Below are 19,113 nucleotides of genomic sequence, written 5' to 3'. Positions count from 1 at the left end.
CACTGCCTGAAAGGGTGGTGGAAGCAGATACCATAGGAGCTTTCAAAAAGGCAATTGGACATGTACTTGAAGAGGAGTAATTTGCAAGGCTATGGGGGAAAAAGCTGGGGAGTGGGATTAATTGGAGAGCTCTTTCAAAGAGCTGGCTCAGGCACGATGGGCTGAATGGCCTTCATCTGTACTGTAAGACCTGGATGACATTCAGGCTTGGGCTGATAAGCGCCAGGTAACATTTGCACCACAGAAGTGCCAGGCAATGACTATTTCCAACAATCGAGAGTCTAAACACCGCCCCATGACATTCAATTGCATTACCATCACCGAATCCCCCACCATCAACATCCTGGGGGTCACCATTGACAAGAACTGGACCAGCCCCATAAATACTGTGGCAACAAGAGCAGGTCAGAGGCTGGGTATTCTGTGGCAAATGTCTCACCTCCTGACTCCCCAAAGCCTTTCCACCATCTACAAGGCACAAGTCAGGAGTGTGATGGAATACTCTCCACTTGCCTGGATGAGTGCAGCTCCAACAACACTCAAGAAGCTCGACACCATCCAGGACAAAGCAGCTAGTTTGATTGGCACCCCATCCACCACCTTAAACATTCACTCCCTCCACCACCGGCGTACCGTGGCTGTAGTGTGTACCATCTACAAGATGCACTGCAGCAACTCGCCAAGGCTCCTTTGGCAGCACCTCCCAAACATAGAAACATATAAGATAGGAGCAGGAGTAGGCCATTTGGCCCCTCGAGCCTGCTTCGCCATTCAATGCGATCATGGCTGATCATCCAAATTCAGTACCCGGTCCCTGCTTTCTCCCCATACCCCTTGATCCCTTTAGCCTTAAGAAATATATCCAACTCCTTCTTGAATATATTTAATGAATTGGCCTCCACTGCCTTCTGTGGTAGAGAATTCCACAGGTTCACCACTCTCTGGGTGAAGAAATTCCTCCTCATTTCTGTCCTAAATGGCCTACCCCTTATCCTTAGACTGTGACCCCTGGTTCTGGACTCCCCGACCATCGGAAACATCCTTCCTGCATCTAGTCTGTCCAGTCCTGTCAGAATTTTATAAGTTTCAATGAGATCCCCTCTCATTCTTCTAAACTCCAGTGAGTACAAGCCCAATCGACCCAATCTCTCCTCATACGTCATTCCTGCCATCCCAAGTATCAGCCTGGTGAATCTTCGCTGAACTCCTTCCATGGCAAGAACATCCTTCCTCAGATAAGGCGACCAAAACTGCACACAATACTCAAGATGTGGTCTCACCAAGGCCCTGTACAACTGCAGCAAGACATCTTTGTTCCTGTACTCAAACCCTCTCGCTACGAAGGCCAACATACCATTTGCCTTCTTAACCGCCTGCTGCACCTGCATGCTTACCTTCAGCGACTGGTGCACAAGAACACCCAGGTCTCTTTGCACTTCCCCTTCTCCCAATCTATTGCCATTCAGATAATAATCTGCCTTCTTGTTTTTGCCACCAAAGTGGATAACCTCACATTTATCCACATTATATTGCATCTGCTATGCTTCTGCCCAATCACCCAACCTATCCAAATCATCCTGGAGTTTCTCGGCATCCTCCTCACAGCACACACGCCCACCCAGCTTTGTGTCGTCTGCAAATTTGGAGATATTACATCTAGTTCCCTTGTCTAGATCATTAATATATATTGTGAATAGCTGGAGTCCAAGGACCGATCCCTGCGGTACCCCACTAGTCACTGCCTGCCACTCAGAAAAAGAGCCGTTTATTCCAACTCTTTGCTTTCTGTCTGCCAACCAGTTCTCTATCCAAGTCAATACCTTGCCCCAAACCAGCGACCTCTTCCACCTAGAAGGGCAAGGGCAGCAGGTACATGGGAACACCACCACCTCCAAGTTCCCCACCAAGTCACACACCATCCTGACTTAGAAGTATATCGCCACTCTTTCATCGTCACTGGGTCAAAATCCTGGAACTCCCTCCCTAACAGCACTGTGGGAGTACCCTCACCACACGGACTGCAGCGGTTCAAGAAGATGGCTCACCACCACCTTCTCGAGGTCAATTAGGGATGGGCAATAAATTCTGGCCTCGCCAGCGATGCCCACATCCCATAAACGAATAAAGAAAAAAATTCTGTGATTCTATAGTTGGACAGATCTGAAATGGAAACAGGAAAAACTGGTAAAGTGTAACAGGAGCCAACAGCCCAGGAGAGGACAGCAGGCTGACACCAAGGGTTCATATTGTCCCCCCAGCATTGTGTTCTCTAACCCAAGCCCCAACCCAGCACTGTGTTCTCTAACCCAAGCCCCAACCCAGCACTGTGTTCTCTAACCCAAGCCCCAACCCAGCACTGTGTTCTCTAACCCAAGCCCCAACCCAGCATTGTGTTCTCTAACCCAAGCCCCAACCCAGCATTGTGTTCTCTAACCCAAGCCTCAACCCAGCATTGTGTTCTCTAACCCAAGCCCCAACCCAGCATTGTGTTCTCTAACCCAAGCCCCAACCCAGCATTGTGTTCTCTAACCCAAGCCTCAACCCAGCATTGTGTTCTCTAACCCAAGCCCCAACCCAGCACTGTGTTCTCTAACCCAAGCCCCAACCCAGCATTGTGTTCTCTAACCCAAGCCTCAACCCAGCATTGTGTTCTCTAACCCAAGCCCCAACCCAGCACTGTGTTCTCTAACCCAAGCCCCAACCCAGCACTGTGTTCTCTAACCCAAGCCCCAACCCAGCACTGTGTTCTCTAACCCAAGCCCCAACCCAGCATTGTGTTCTCTAACCCAAGCCCCAACCCAGCATTGTGTTCTCTAACCCAAGCCCCAACCCAGCACTGTGTTCTCTAACCCAAGCCCCAACCCAGCATTGTGTTCTCTAACCCAAGCCCCAACCCAGCACTGTGTTCTCTAACCCAAGCCCCAACCCAGCATTGTGTTCTCTAACCCAAGCCCCAACCCAGCATTGTGTTCTCTAACCCAAGCCCCAACCCATCTCTATACCCCCCTCCCCTGATACACCCAGTCCCAGCATCTCCCATCAAAGCATGTTAAAGTTAAAGTCTGACATTATTAAAAAAGTTAATAGTAAGGCCTGAGACCCAACTTGTAGAGAGCACAGACCAGTTATAGTTTCAGGTGTCAAGCTTGTGATGAGCTTCATTGGAGCAGTGCAAGAAGCCAAAGGTGAAGATGTCAGAGTGGAACGGAGCATTGAGTTGGTGAGTGACAGGGAGTGCAGGGTTGTACTCACGGACAGATAACAATAAATGTACCTGAAGTGAATGATGTTTTACTCCACAATATTTATACCACGTTAACAACCCAGATGAGACCGTCTATTTCTGTATAGCCTGCCATGTAAGTTCTGCTCTTTTAACAACATACCAAAGTGCTGCAACAGGACAGGAAGAAACCAATCATATTTCAGAAAATGCTCTACTGTAGTTGTTAAGTATCTAAGCACTCATTTTAACAAAAGATCTGGTGGTGGCACAGTGTTGGTGCACTAGTTTGATAGTCTTCAAAATGGAAGAGCGCTGGCTCTCACTCGGGATTCCACCTACTGAGTTCCCTATCTCAGCTGGGCTGATCAACAGTGGGGGCCAAAGGAGGATTGAAGCTGGAGGGGCCAGGCGATACTGCTCTCGCCTACCTCAGTATCCAGCTCAGGAAAGAGGCCGAGGATCAAGACATTTGCTTAGCCTGTAGGCCTGGGAATTGTGCACGGAAAGAGGGGATCATAAGGCAGTGGGAGAAGTTATTTTTTGAAAAATGTGGTTTGACAACCGTGCTAATATTTAACCACAAATTTATGATAACTAAAGATTCCCCCATAAATTAAACACAGAACCAGACTGTTTATTCAATTATAAATGTCCACATCTTCTAAAATCTAACAAGGTTATATTCACTGTGTGTGTGGGGGTCAGTGATGGTACATCAGTAAAGGTGCACACACACACACTCTCTCTTTCTAACTCTGGTTTGAAGACCCGCTAATAATTGTGGAGAAGACAGACCTCAGGCCCCTCTGTGCCGAGAATACTTCCCACCTTCATGTCAGGAATAAGCATGAACTCGTCTGACATCTTTACAAATCACCCGAGAAAGGAGCTGCAGCGGTCGAGGGAATCATTCCTCCGCTGGCATCTCATCTGCCGATTCTCATTTCAGTGATGACATTCCAAAACCCCAATCCTGTAGCCCGGTGACACTCTCCAGCCGACGTCCCCGTGGAGCAGAGCTTCTCACTGCCTGGGACTCCTGCGGGATCTCAGTCGGTGAAATATGCCCAGAACTTCGGAAGGAGAGATCATTGGCCAAAGCATCCAATTGTTTTATTTGTGCTAAATATAATCCTGAGCCGGCCTCCCAAAACTCTACTACGATAGCAAAATACTGCGGATGCTGGAAATCCGAAATAACAACAGAAAATGCTGGAAAAACTCAGCAGGCCAGGCAACATCCGTGGAGAGAAATTAGAGTCAATGTTTCGGGTCAAAACCCTTTATGAAGACTCATAAAGGGTTTTGACCTGAAACGTTGGCTCTGTTTCTCTCCACGGATGTTGCCTGGCCTGCTGAGTTTTTCCAGCATTTTCTGTTGTTATTTCCCAATCTCTACAACTTCCAATAAAAAAAGATGAATATACATTTAATATAAAATAAACGAGAAAAAAACAAATTCTGATTTATCTTTGCTTTGTGCTTTAGGTTATATAACAGGGGGTTTCTAAAGAACGGGTTTTCCCGAAAGTTTTTTGGTGTTTAATCAATGGACAAATAAATCTAAACTCTCTGGTTACTGCCTGGTCTGTTTCCCCCGGAGGTTCGTTATATTAAACAACATTCTACATTCGCCGCTTAATAAATCTCCTTATGGCCTCTTCACAGGCCAATTATTCTGTGGCCCTTTAACCCTCGGCTAAATAAATCAATGTTCAGAGGATGATAAGCAGACTGTGCGGTGGGTGGGAGCAGATTGCTGTGCGAACTGGCCCGTGTGCACGCTTTCTGATGGGGTGATTAAACAAATGGACTGTAACTAAAATAATTTAAAATAAAACTTAACAAGTTAAATGAAAACGTGGTTGGCCGGGTGATGATGCACTGGTCCGTGTGTAAAGATTCGGGTCCCACCCATTGTGATCTCTCCCCCCGCCCTGTAGAACACCAGAAACAGAAACCCCTCCAACACGCTGTGGAGTTTCAGCATTGCGAGAAGGACAAAAGTTAACCTGAAACCTTTGCTTAATTCTTTTTGTTAAACGCCGCATTGAGTAGTTGCATTTTCTGGAGTCTGAGCGACTGGAGAGAACAGACTGCTGCTCAACAGCACAGATGTTTCAGAGAAACAGCTGCTTTCAATTCTTATAGACAACTTGCACGAAAGAAGAGCAGATGCAATGCTCCATCCACACTTACTGCACAACTTTACAGCTGTCTAACATCACAGCTAAATATAAATTATTCACATATTCTGCATCCCATCTCCAGATAATCTGTTCCCAATTCCAATTAGAAAGAAAGCCAGCCAACCTATCTGTGGAAAGTTTATATGCGACTGCAAACATCGGACTTTATTCCCAGGCATGAGAATCAGGAGCTGCCGACTGGTGATCACCTCACCCGAGAACTCAGTCATCTTCAAGTTACACCCTGCAGAACGGCTCAATGTCCCGCACCCAGCCCCGCTTGCCCCGGTCACAGAGTGCAACTCCTTCCCTGGCAGGTTAAAGCTCTCCACTCGCTCGGCTCAAGCATTCCCATTGCCACTTACTGCATTGCCTCCTCCCGGCACTCCGCGGTGACCGTCGCTTCCAGCCCCACATCGCTGCTGTCAGCCGAAGGCTTTCATTCAGCACTTCCCATCGCCTCGCTGGTGCCGGCTGCAGCTCCACGTCGACCTATCCATGGCTTTTTTGGTATCTGCTGGGTAAGCAGTCAGAGGGGGTTTCCACAGTGAAACCATCAGGAGGCAGTGCCTTCAGGTCAGGGAATGCCCTCATCTACAAAATACAAAAGCAATTTATGTAAGAGCACCAAGATCAGATTGTTAAAATTATATTTTTTTACTATAAGTAAATAGTCAAAAAATAGGAGTATGTTGGTCGGAAAAGCTTTGAGTGATGTGTCATTTTCCTGGATGTCTAAATGAATAAAATTAGCTTCAGCAAAGTCAATCTTTAGAGAGAAACTAGACGGCCATTGGCAGCTGGCCAAGGCCCAGCCTTCAGCCGAGACTTTTCCTGTAATGGGAGCCTCGAGTGTCTAATGTCATTGTGATTGCTCGGGAAAAATCATCCAGTGATGGGCGCTTCAGCCGCCGACTGCTCGCAATCATACTCCTCTTGCAAGAGTAATTCTTTTTGCTGTCATCACAAGACAGTGAGGAGCAAGAGGGCGCGTTTCCATCATAATGTGGAGTCTATCAGTGACAGGGTTGTTTGCATGTGAAGGGGTGCAGGTTTCAGTTGTGATGGTTGCTAAGATTATCCTAACAAGAGCCCAGCGCAGAAGTAAAGAACAAAGAACTTGCATTTCTATAGCGCCTTTCATGACCTCGGGACGTCGCAAAGCGCTTTACAGCCAATGAAGTACTTTTGAAGTGGAGTCACTGTTGTAATGTAGGAAACGCGGCAGCCAATTTGCGCACAGCAAGCTCCCACAAACCAGCTATGTGATAATCACCAGATCATCTGTTTTTAGTCATGTTGATTGAGGGATAAATATTGGCCAGGAAACTGGGGATAACTCCGCTCCTCTTCTTCAAAATAGTGTCACCCGAGAGAGCAGACTGGGCCTCAGTTTTAACGTCTCATTGAAAGCTGGCACCTCAGACAGTGCAGCACTCCCTCAGTGCTGCACTGGCGTGTCAGCCTGGATTTTTGTGCTCAAGTCTCTGGAGTGCGACCAACTGAGGCACGGTCGAAGATTTTTAAGTGATATGTGTTGTCAGTAACCATGAACATGGGATAATACTGCAGAGTGTTCTAGTTCTTGAAATGGCCGACCGGATGGTATATTGCATCCCCAAAATATTTAACATTCCAAAGGGGAATGTGGTGGAAATAGTGACTGCCAGGGCATTGCTCGCTGTTAAATGAACAGTCCATTTACAGGATGAGCCATTGGGCTGGGATGGCCCCTCCTTCTGGTAAAATTGCCCGGTTTGATGAGCAGGGCAGTATTACCAGCAGGGCAACAAAAGTGGTGGCCAAGAGAAAAAAACATAGCTGCTACCAGTCTGACCCACTTTCTTTCCTTCACCACCCCCACTCCTGACAGTAGTGAGATACTTTCACTCACTAGTTCTCCAACATGGACAGATACTAAGGGGGAGAATAAGATTTCCTGACTTCAGTGATCCACACAGACCTATTGGTTGCACAAGAGATCACAACAAGAATTTCCATTATACAGGTCGCTGGTTACACCGTACCTGGAGTACTGGGCCCAGTTTTGGTCCGTTCACATGGTGGGTGATATAGTGGCTTTGGAAAAGGTTCAGAGGAGAGCTACGAGAATGATTCCTAATTGCTCAAATAGGCGAAGAGAGTTTGGTCTATTTACTCTAGAGCAACGTAGACTGATAGAGGTCTATAAAATAATGAAAGGGCTGGATAGCGTGCCTATTGATGGAGTATTTCAGTTTGGCAGATTGGGGAGGACTGGAGACATGCACTTAAACTATGCAAGAGTAGGATTAGCCTGGATGTTGGGTGGTTCTTATCCCAGAGAGTGGGGTGAGCCCCTGGACTGCATTCCCGGCTGATGCGCTGAGTGCTGGCTCTCTGTTTGCCTTCAAGAGGGAGCTGGACCAGTGCTCGACTGGGCAGCGATCACTCCATATAGGACTGGACTGGTTTCAGTCGCCTGAAAGGGTCGGAGAGGAATTTTCCACAGTATTTTTCCTCTTATTGGCTCTGAGCTTTTCTCTGGGTTTTGTTTTGTCTATCCAAGGAGATTACATGGCTGCGGGGTAGGAGGTGTCTAGTCATGATGTTCCAGCCATCATGAGTGTGGGGCAGGCTTGATGATCTTTTCCTGACCATCATTTTTGTACGTTCCTATCTTTACTTACAAGGGAAACAAATTGATCACAGACAGTTAAAATCAATGGATCACAGAGAATGCACATTCATGTAGATAGATCCATTGCATCTGCCATCGATGAAAATACCCCACTGAAGCGCAAGTGGAAACACCTGACTGAGGGGGCTGTCCGGTCCGATTGCCTGCCTCCCTTTCACAGCTATGTTCACACCCAGTTGGCCCTGGAGATGGAGCACGCGGTGTCTGCCAGCACGCTCGAGGTCTTCCGAGACAGGTGGGCGCCGCGGGGACTGGAGTGCATCATCTCCCCAGCTGATGTGATTTTGATTTAGGTCGATAGGTCTTGTTTGACGTTTTATTGAGTTGCAATTAGGTGGCACACCAAAAGAGAGGAAACACCTGACTTACACTCTGAGCGGGAATCAGGAACACTTCAAAAGGTGGCAGCCCTATCTGCCATCTCCAGCCGGCACCAAGCAAAGACAGCGATCCACAATCACTTCTCTGACATCCTGCAATCGGAAGTTTGCCAAAAAAGTCACATTATGGAAGATGATACCGTTTGTTTGAACAAAAAGTAGACAAATGGTCACTTCATTCCGCTCCTGATTATTTCTATAGTTGGGGTCTAAGGGGCTCCAAAAAAGATTTCAACACTTACCATTATTTTATCTCCCTATATCTGTAACAATTTTTTATTGATTAATTCTTGATTTAAGACATGATGGGGGTGAAATTGGACCTCGTTGCACCTGTTTTCTGCCCAGTAAACGAGTAAAAACAGGTTCAATTTAGGGGGCCAACCTCACGCACCTGAACAGCGTCAGAAATATGTCCGACACAATATTGGTCCAGGCAGCGGCTTAACACAGGCATCAGGCCCCTTGAATACACCAATAAGAGGTCTCGTCCCTTTTTAGGACTCAAACTAGAAATTGGTTTGCCCGAACGCAGCAGGTCCGATTGCTTGCTGACATGCGGCCCAGCCAGAGCTCCTTAAAGGGACTGCTGCTAACAAAAATGTACATTTTTAAAAAAAGAACTTGCCTTAATGTAGAGCCAGGAGCAGCAGGAGTGCCCCTCCCAGCTCCACATTAAACCTGTGGGCTGCAGCCGCCAACCACCCACTCTCCCAGGTGCGGCAGGTGGTTAAGAAGGCAAATGGTATGTTGGCCTTCATAGCGACAGGATTCGAGTACAGGAGCAAGGATGTCTTGCTGCAGTTGTACAGGGCCTTGGTGAGACCACACCTTGAGTATTGTGTGCAGTTTTGTTCGCCTTATCTGAGGAAGGATGTTCTTGCCATGGAAAGAGTGCAGCGAAGATTCACCAGGCTGATACCTGAGATGGCAGGAATGACGTATGAAGAGAGATTGGGTCGATTAGGCTTATATTCACTAGAGTTTAGAAGAATGAGAGGGGATCTGATTGAAACTTATAAAATTCTAACAGGACTAGACAGATTAGATGCAGGAAGGATGTTCCCGATGGTCGGGGAGTCCAGAACCAGGGGTCACAGTCTAAGGATAAGGGGTAAGCCATTTAGGACTGAGATGAAGAGGAATTTCTTCACCCAGAGAGTGGTGAACCTGTGGAATTCTCTACCACAGAAGGCAGTTGAGGCCAACTTATTAAATATATTCAAGAAGGAGTTAGATATATTTCTTAAGGCTAAAGGGATGAAGGGATATGGGGAGAAAGCAGGGACAGGGTACTGAATTTGGATGATCAGCCATGATCTCATTAAATGGCAGAACAGGCTCGAGGGGCCGAATGGCCTACTCCTGCTCCTATCTTCCCCCACCCACCAGACTCACCTTAGGCCCTCGGCTGGCCTCATTAAGTAATGCTATGTAATGCGCCCTGCACCCAGATCGCACACCCATTCAGGCGCGATCCAATTGTTCGGTCAATGTTTCTATTTAAAAGGCTCCCATTTTGTTCAGTAACTGACATTCCACTAGGATGCATGTATTATAACTGCAGGATATTGTTTGGAAAAAAAGTTGATTTTCAGGTAAAATATTTCTTGGGATGTAGAAATGTTAAATTCTAGGAACAAGCAGAGAATGCGAGTTAATGGTAGCTACACGTGGCAGTGCAACTTTTTCATATGTTAAAAATTGATTCCAATAAGTGGCTTGAGTCAGTATAATGGTAATTAAATGCTGGCACATCCTGCCCTGGATCATATACAATGAGCAAGTGTTTGTGTATTCCAATTAAGAGAGTAACTGGGAGTGTCACAGAAGTGTTGAGGCTATATTTATTGGGGTATATTTTTCTCTTCGCAAAGATTATGGTTAATGACCCAAGTCTTGTAGAATTTAACAAAGCAATTATAAAACACTCATTATGTGCCATTTAGTTTGTATTCTCTCTGTGATTTGTGAATCACTAGATCACAAGATAATTATGGGTGAGAGAAGCCATTCAGCCCATCCTAACTTATCCCCCTCCCCTCCCTTAGCATTCAATTGGTTCTTGAATGATTCTATGGTTTTTGCCTCCAATATTCTGTCTGGAAATTTATTCCACATGTTGATCTCTCTATGTGTGAAGAATTTCCTGAATTAGTCCTAAAATTAACTTTTACTAGTTTGAACCTGTATCCCCTAGTTCCACTCCTGCAGTTTAATATAAAGTAATAGTCCGGATTAACTTTTTTATACCCACAATTTTTTATCCCTCTATAAGATCACCTCTCAGGTGCCTCTGTTCCAGATTGAAAAGCCCAGCCTTCCATCATTACGCAGACCCCTGATAATGGGAATCACCATGTGTTTGAATGTCTCTTTTACTTCTTGGTGACCAGAGCTGGACGCTGAACTCGAGGTGCGGTCTGACTAGAGCCCTATAACCTTTGATCATTCCCTTCTCTGACTTATATTCTACTGTACAAAGTTCAACGTCCTATTCGCTTTGTTGTTCACTGCTCTGTGCTAGTTGTACTAAGAATCCTTGGTCGCTTTCACCTTCGTTTGTCTGCATTAAATTCCAACTGCCATTGTTCTGCCCTCTTACATATTTTGTCCAACTCACTCTGTAATTTCTGGGCTGCCTCATCTGATTCCTCTGCCCTCCTAGTTTGGTATCACCTGCGAATTTGACCAATTTTCATTGAATTTCTGAATCCAGTTCATTTATTTAAATTAGAAACGGTAGTGGTCCCAGCACTGAGCCCTGAGGCTCCCCAATTATTACTTCCCCTCACTCCAACATAATTCCTCTAATGAGTGCTTGTTTCCTACCCTTTAACCAGTTTCTTATCAATTCCCCAGGATGTACCTGAGACCCTGCGGCACTGAGTTTAATTAATAGTCTTTGTTGTTTAACCTTATCAAAAGCCTTTTGGAAATCCAGATACACCGCATCATAGAAGTCAAGGAAGATGGTCAGACGAGATCTTCCCCTACTGAATCCGTGCTGACTGCTAAGCCATCATTGTACAGATAATCCTCCAGGGGACATCCTATGACTATCGTGAGGACCAAATACTCCAGGCAAGAAATTACAGTCAGGGTAACCTTGAGGTCCACCACCAAGAGGAAGTCCAACAAACATGCCTTCACCTCAAAAAGGCCAAGAAATTCCTCTTTTCCAATAAGGGCCTGAAGGATATATTTGTTAGATGAACATATAAGAGATAGCGCCATCAATTTTTGAACAAGATATTTTAACAGTCAAATATTTGAAAATGTAACTCAAAGAGTAGACATGATGGCCATATTTGGTAGGTGAAGTATGAAGTTTTGATCAAGCTGTCTTATTAATTCATGCTGCTGTTATGTTTTGTGGCCAACAACAGGGGGGAGGAGAGGAGCAGGTGGTGGGCTGTACTGAGAAAGGAACTGCCCATGAACATAAAATGGTGTAATACATGGGCAGCCAGCACTGAAAGCCACTGGCCCTCGGGTTTGCTGATCAACCACTTGATAAATACCATCTTAAATTTAAATTCTGGGGTATATTTTACCTTCAGTGCTCCTGGGGCAGTGCGTCATATGGTGGGAGCACATATCAAGGCTTTGGGTCCTCTGTTGGGTCCTCTGAGAATGAACACTTACCCCAGTGTGTTCCAGCAATGTCTCCACGTGCTCAAGTATGCTCAAGTGTTTCATAGATGATGTGCAGAAAAAAATAACAACCAAACATGTAATTGTGCTTAGTTACTAATAATGTCTTATCTTATGTCTTCACAGAGTTTGGCAAACTAAGTGGCCTGCCATGGTCCTCAGAACAGGACCACCCTCTTCGACTGCCAGTAATGCTATTCATGGCCAAGTTCTGTATAAGTTCCTCTCCAACTTCCTAAGGCAAGCAATCAAGCTCCAGGATGCCCTGGTTACCCATGATACATCACTAGACGTACTTCAATGAACACCACCTCTCCATCTACATATCAAACTCCATCATCAGGCCTGTCCCACCCAGAGCTCACAGACTTCTTGCCCCACTTTATTTTCAATACATTCCAATAGCCCTGTCTTCCAAAAATGTATCCATCACTGTTTTCCCGTTTGTAATAGTCTCCACTTCCGCTGCCTTGCTGGGTTGGCAATCCTGTGGTGTATGTGCCTTTAAGAGCAATTGTGGTGTATGTGCCTTTAAGAGCCCCAGGTGTGCGTAATGCCGGTAATTGCCACTTGGGCTATATAAGCCTGTGTATTGTGTATATCCTTTAGAACCCCCCCCCCCAGACTTGCTTAGTAAATACCTATGAACCAACTCCTGTCTTCAGTGTCTTTATCTACACACGGACACTACAAATCCCACGTGTTTACTAACCTTTGAATGAAGAAGTTAGACCTTGACAGTGTATCCACCTTTTCTCATCTAAGTATGAATCCATGTCCCCTGGTTTGATAGTTTGTGTTAATACTGAACGTCGTTCTGTGATCCAGTTTAACTATTCCCTTCTTAAACAATGTTTGGTCTGATTCATCATCCAAATATCAAACTCAACTTCACGCTGCTACCAAGTGCTTTGCAAGTGCTGGCATTTCTCTGCAATTTTTAGAAAAGAAGCATTCTAGCCAAAGATATTCATACCAGACTTGAGCTTGACCTCATCAGGAATGACAGGGTGCAAACCACTATTGGTGACATGATCAAGGTAACCAGTTTAAAGAAAGTCTTTATAAAGTACCTTTCATGACCTCAGGATGTCCCAGAGTACTTCTCAGCCAATTAAGTACTTTTGAAGTGTAGTTACTGGTTGCTATGTAGGAAACGCGGCAGCCAATTTGTGCACAGCAAGATCCCCCAAACAGCAATGTGATCATGAGCAGATCATTTCAATTCAATTTTTATTTGTCATATATGCAGCAGACGTGTGTACTGCACAATGAAATGTTGATTTTTACGAGTCCTCCCAACATTGGAATAAATACACCATAACAATTATAAAAATACTAATAGAAATACAGTAATAATAAATAAAACAACAGTAATAAATAATAATAAATTATACGTTCATGAGTCTTATGGCCTGGGGGTAGAAGCTGTTTTGAAACCTGCTGGTAGGAGACCATATGCTTCGGTATCTCTTACCGGACAGGAGCAGGGCGAAGAGGTTGTGGCTGGGGTGGCTCGCGTCTTTAATGATTCTCAGGGCCTTCCCCCGGCACCTCTCGGGGTAGATATCCTGCACAGCAGGTAGTTTAATTCCTATAGTATGTTGTGCAGCTTTCACCACCATCTGCAGAGCCTTGCGGTCTGTGGCGGTGCAGTTGCCATACCAGGTAGTGATGCAGCCGGACAGGATACTCTCGATGGTGCACCGGTAGAAGTTGGTGAGAATCTGGGGGGCCATGGAAGAACAGGCGTTGGCATGCCTCCTTCGTTACGACGTCAATGTGATGTGACCACGTTAAGTCCTCCGTAATGAATACACCCAGGAATTTGAAGCTGCTGACCCTCTCCACCTCAGCCCCTTCGATGTAGATTGGGGTGTGTCCCTCCCCCTGCCACTTCCTGTAGTCCACGATCATCTCCTTTGTTTTGCTGATGTCGAGGGAGAGGTTGTTGTACTTGCACCATTCTGCTAGAGCTCTTACCTCCTCCCTTTAGTAGCCTGTCTCATCGCCATCTGTGATCAGGCTACAATGGTAGTGTCATCAGCAAACTTGATGATGGAGTTGGAGTTGTGCGTGGCTGTTACCAACGGTGACTGCTAATTGTCCTCGGTTTAACGTCTCATACCTTCTGACTCAAGCGAGAGTGCCAACACTGAGCTATGGCTGACGGACATGAAAAGTGAATTATTGTCTGTAGGTCACCAGAAGAGCCACACAAAATGGATATCTGGTTGATATCATTGGGCATATAAGTTGCATTGAATTGGACAACTCATCAGAAAATACATGCAGGGATATCGACTAAAGGTTGCAGAGCAGGAGGGAGACGCTCTTGATAAGTTTAAGGATTCACAGGTAATGTGGTAAGACCATTGCGAAGGAAAATAGGGTTTTAGATTGCATTGGTAGGATGATGGAATATACTATTCTTAGGTTGTACCAAGTTTTACTATGACCACAGATTACTGAAAGCGTGCAGTGAGTGTAGGTTCCCCGCGGTTCTTCTAAAGGGAGCTAGACATGTTCCTGGGAGAGGAGGATACTTTCTGTTATAGAGGGTAAGTTGTGGTTCAGCTGGGGATAGAAGGAGCTCTGCTCAAATGCCTTGGGGAGTTGGGGAATAATTTCCTGTAGTTTTTGCTAAATTGGCCCATTCCTTTTCCTCTATTTTTTGCATTTCCCAAGTGGCTACATGTTTAGGGGACTGAGCCAGTGGTGTATGTGACTGCAGCATGTCTGGATAGGGCAGGCTTGATGGACTGGCCCTTTCCCATCCTTTTCTCATGTGATTGGGTACCAAGGATTTGTTTGCTCTATTTATGGCCTTATTCACTTGGGCTGCCATCATCTGCACACCAAGGTCCCTCCACTCTATTTAACATCTTACCATCATCCTTTCACTATTCTTACTTCCAAAATATATTACTTCCCATTTTCTACATTGAACTGCATCTGCCACCTGTCTGCCCATCCTGCCAGCTGATCTATGCCCTTTTGCAGTCTTGTACAATCCTCATCACAATTAGCAATACCCTCAATTTGGTGGCATCAGCCAATCTCAGTATTGTTCCCGCAATTCCTAATTCCAGATTATTTATATATTTAGTAAAGAGTGGCACCAACATGTATCCCTGCGGAACAACACCCATAACATCTTTCCAGTCTAAGAAATGTCCCACCATCTCTCTATTCCATGTGGTCACATTTTCCTTAATTCCATGTGCCATTATCCTTTTCAGCCATAATTCCCTTATATGGTACGTTATCAAATAATCTCAGAAAAACATCCTGTGACTTTTAGGCAACCAGTTTCAGCGTTAAGCACGTCCATGTTCAGTACAGCAAAGGTTAGAGACCAAAACAAAGCTTACCCTACGCAAGCAATGGACCCTAACTCTAACCTCAGAGCTCCATCAACTGCACTGGTATGAAATTGTGTACCAATTAGTGGTAAATTTGTCCTGTGGGCTCACATCCACAAGCAGTGTGTGTGAGTGTGCCCAAACTAATTTTACTTGGGACACTTTTGACTGGCTGAAGGAGGAGCCTATTAATCTAGGCTTTAAAAATAAACCTTCGCTGTGAAAGGAGAATGTTCTACCCCACTGTGCCGCCCTGTCCTTTCCCATCTGTTTTTTTTCTAATAATAAATGACCTTGTTCACTTTGGTTTGTTTCATCAGAACTCTGGGATGAACGGTTCAGATCAATAACTTGTTTCATCTTCATTCCAAAGGTTGTCCCTTGAACAATCTTTGCATTCTGAATCAGAGTCCAATCTGACTATCGTCAATGACATGAACATTTGAGGCGTGGGAAGCTGCCTGTGACCGAAATCGTCTGTTCCGCTGTAACATGGTGACAGCTGCCCAGCTGCTGGAAAGACATTTGATTGATTCATTTTCTTTGGCTAGCTCTGTACCGCAATCAATTGCTGACTCCATTCAACTTATTGAAGGCAGGCCCATTCTTCAGGACAATTGTTTTTGTTGTTTCTCATCTTTTCCTTGTTGTTATGTCCCTGATTTTTTTTCCTTGAGGTACAGATCAGCCATGATCTAATTGAATGGCGGAACAGCCTCAAGGGGCTGAATGGTTTACTCCTGTCCCTATGTTCCATAAATTAAAGTATGCTAACTTGATTAGCTTCACCATAATTCACTTGCTGCTTGCTGATGGATTGCAACAACCACATGCAAAAGACAAAGATCTGATTGACAAATACTGTGTACTGTAATTCACTTTTGCTCCTTTGAGATCCAATTGATAACATGGAGTAACAATAAAATGCCTGAGAAGCGACTGTTCTTTGTAACAGTGAGTCAACATTTAGCAACAGAAATCGAGTACTTTAAAAATAGCAACATCCTCCTTCTTCCTGTTTATAAAACATGGCTCCTTAGATCAGCAAATTCATGCTTATCCAGCATTGTTTTGGGCCAACGTAAAAGCTTAGATTTTTACAATTGGTGTATCTTTTGATGTCATCAGTAAAATAACACCAATCGGAAAATCCAGAATGTTCCAGCCAACGTTCCCCTAAGCTGCGTGGGCGCGCGGCCGCACCGCGATCAGGAGGTCCCGCGCAGGCCGCTCACCAGCTAACAAGTTGGAAGAGATACCACGCATGCGCGGCCACTATTCGGACCGCGCACAAAAAATAATTAGAGGGAGCATTGTTTCCAGCACAGAAACAGGCCATTCAGCCCATCAAGTCTGAACCTGTGTTTTCTTCATATGAGCCTCATAATCTCATCGGACTCTTCTGCTCACTCCCCATACCTTTTCATTGGTCAGAAAAATCCCTGTTCAGCCTTCCCTTTCCACACACACGTATCATTGAATATGATTGCTAGATATTGGCCCACGTGAGACGGTGGAAGCAGAGAGTGTTGATTCATTCAATGCAAATTAGATAGATTTCTTTCAGAAAATAACATTTTGGGATCCAGTATATGAGTAATTTGAGATGTGAGGTGTGGTGAGTGCAACGTGCACGGGAGGAACAGGTGACTTTGGACCAATGGTTCCCAAAGCTCTCCACCACTGGGGGTTTCCTCACCTCATGTCTGGGTCTGTTGTAGACCAATCGATAGAGATTGATTAGTCAACAATTCCATTAGAGTTGTCTCATGCTACCTCCAGGATGGTAGAAGGCGAACTAGATGGAGTTGGGTCTTTTTTCGAGTAGTTCCTATGATCCTGTCGACTGGTTTAATGAAGCTGGACTGGGACATTAACCAAAAAATGGAACTGCTTTGGTAAACTTGAAAGACCTGCAACCAACAATATAGGGAGAAATATTTCCATTTGAAGTTCCTACATAAAGATATCCAATCTCCAGCTCATCAAAGGTACAAATCTCTGCTTGAGTGCTAGGCTGATCACGCGGGATCGCGGCTGCCTTGGTGGTCCGGGTAGGTACTTTTTAAATTGCACAGCCTGCAGCGATGGCCCTTCCCTTTAAGGGAGGGAAGGAGCCTTTGAACGCGGCAGCGCTGTGCTGCCCAGTGTGCAGCGCTGCTGAAGTCTCCACCCCGCTCTCCGACGTTCGCGCCCTAAGAAGTGAAGCGCTTGATTTAGCACTGCACCTCCCTCTTGGGGTGCTAAAACTCAATTTTGCGATCATAAGCGATGTTAGCGCCCCAAAAGGGTCGATACCGAATTTTTTTCCCCTAAAAAGCCTAAGCGAAAGGATGCTGGGATAGATTGACCATATAAGTCATTGTAAAACATTCTAACACCTACATAACAACAGCGACTTATGTTTGTGAGGTACTTTGGAACATTTATGATTTATGAAGGACAAGTGCTTCTTCCATTCTTGGTTGATGTTATTTTGGGCACTGCAGTCTGGTCCACTGCTTTGTTGATGTTGCACTGCTGCAGTGTGACCATTCGACACTAAATGATTAATGGACTTAGACAGGCTCATGCATTTGTGTGTCTGAATATTGAACAGCAAGGAGCTGACTGCATGACTCAGTTTATCTATCTGCAGTGGAGGGGGGGGGGTTGTATACTGAGTATACTGTCTAACAATAGGCTCCTTGATTAGAAAGGATGTGCACTTCTCCAGGAGGCAAGCTCGTCACACAGATATCTACATGAACACTTACAAAGTCAGCACGGCATCAGCTGGAAGACAGGACTGACATTCTTTAATGCAGTGATCTTAACGACACTTCAATACAGCTGTAAGACCGAAAGGAGCCAAAGCCACCACATAAAGGAACTTGACAAATTCCACATGCATCACGTGTGATCAATACTTCCCATGAAATAGTAAGGTAGGGTCACCAATGCAGAAGTCAGGTCGAAGGCTATGTTCATTTTGGGATACAGTACATGAGTAATTTGAGACATGACATGTGGTCTTTGCTACCTCCAGACTTGACTATTCCAACGCACTCCTGGCTGGCCTCCCACATTCCACCCTACGTAAACTTGAGGTCATCCAAAACTCGGCTGCCCGTGTCCTAACTTGCACCAAGTCCCGTTCACCCATCACCCCTGTGCTCGCTGACCTACATTGGCTCCCAGTTAAGCAACGACTTGATTTTACATTTCTCATCCTTGTTTTCAAATCCCTCCATGGCCTCGCCCCTCCCTATCTCTATAATCTCCTCCAGCCCCACAACCCCCCCGAGACATCTGCACTCCTCTAATTCTGCCCTCTTGAGCATCTCTGATTATAATCGCTCAACCATTGGTGGCCATGCCTTCTGTTGCCTAGGCCCTAAGCTCTGGAATTCCCTGCCTAAACCTTTCCGCCTCGCTACCTCTCTTTCCTCCTTTAAGACGCTCCTTAAAACCTACCTCTTTGACCAAGCTTTTGGTCACCTGCCCTAATTTCTCCTTATGTGGCGCGGTGTCAAATTTTGTTTTATAACACTCCTGTGAAGCGCCTTGGGACATTTTACTATGTTAAAGGCACTATATAAATACAATTTGTTGTTGTTGTAAGTGTAACGTGCTT

At 45.4% G+C, this 19,113-nt stretch overlaps 1 protein-coding gene across 1 annotated transcript in view; it reads right to left on the bottom strand.

The window, feature by feature from the left end:
- Window positions 1-5,869, bottom strand: part of ctxnd1 (cortexin domain containing 1) — a 128,055-nt gene extending 122,186 nt beyond the window's left edge. The window contains exon 1 of the mRNA XM_085968898.1: window positions 5,781-5,869. The gene's annotated coding sequence lies outside the window, so the exon portion shown is untranslated. The remainder of the gene's footprint in view (window positions 1-5,780) is intronic.
- Between the last annotated feature and the right edge of the window lie 13,244 nt (window positions 5,870-19,113).

This window comes from Somniosus microcephalus, chromosome 27, assembly GCF_052327205.1.
Source record: "Somniosus microcephalus isolate GS21.2 chromosome 27, FLI_Smic_1.0, whole genome shotgun sequence".
Classification (NCBI taxonomy): Eukaryota; Metazoa; Chordata; class Chondrichthyes; order Squaliformes; family Somniosidae; genus Somniosus; species Somniosus microcephalus.
This window is presented reverse-complemented; position numbering and strand designations above follow the sequence as displayed.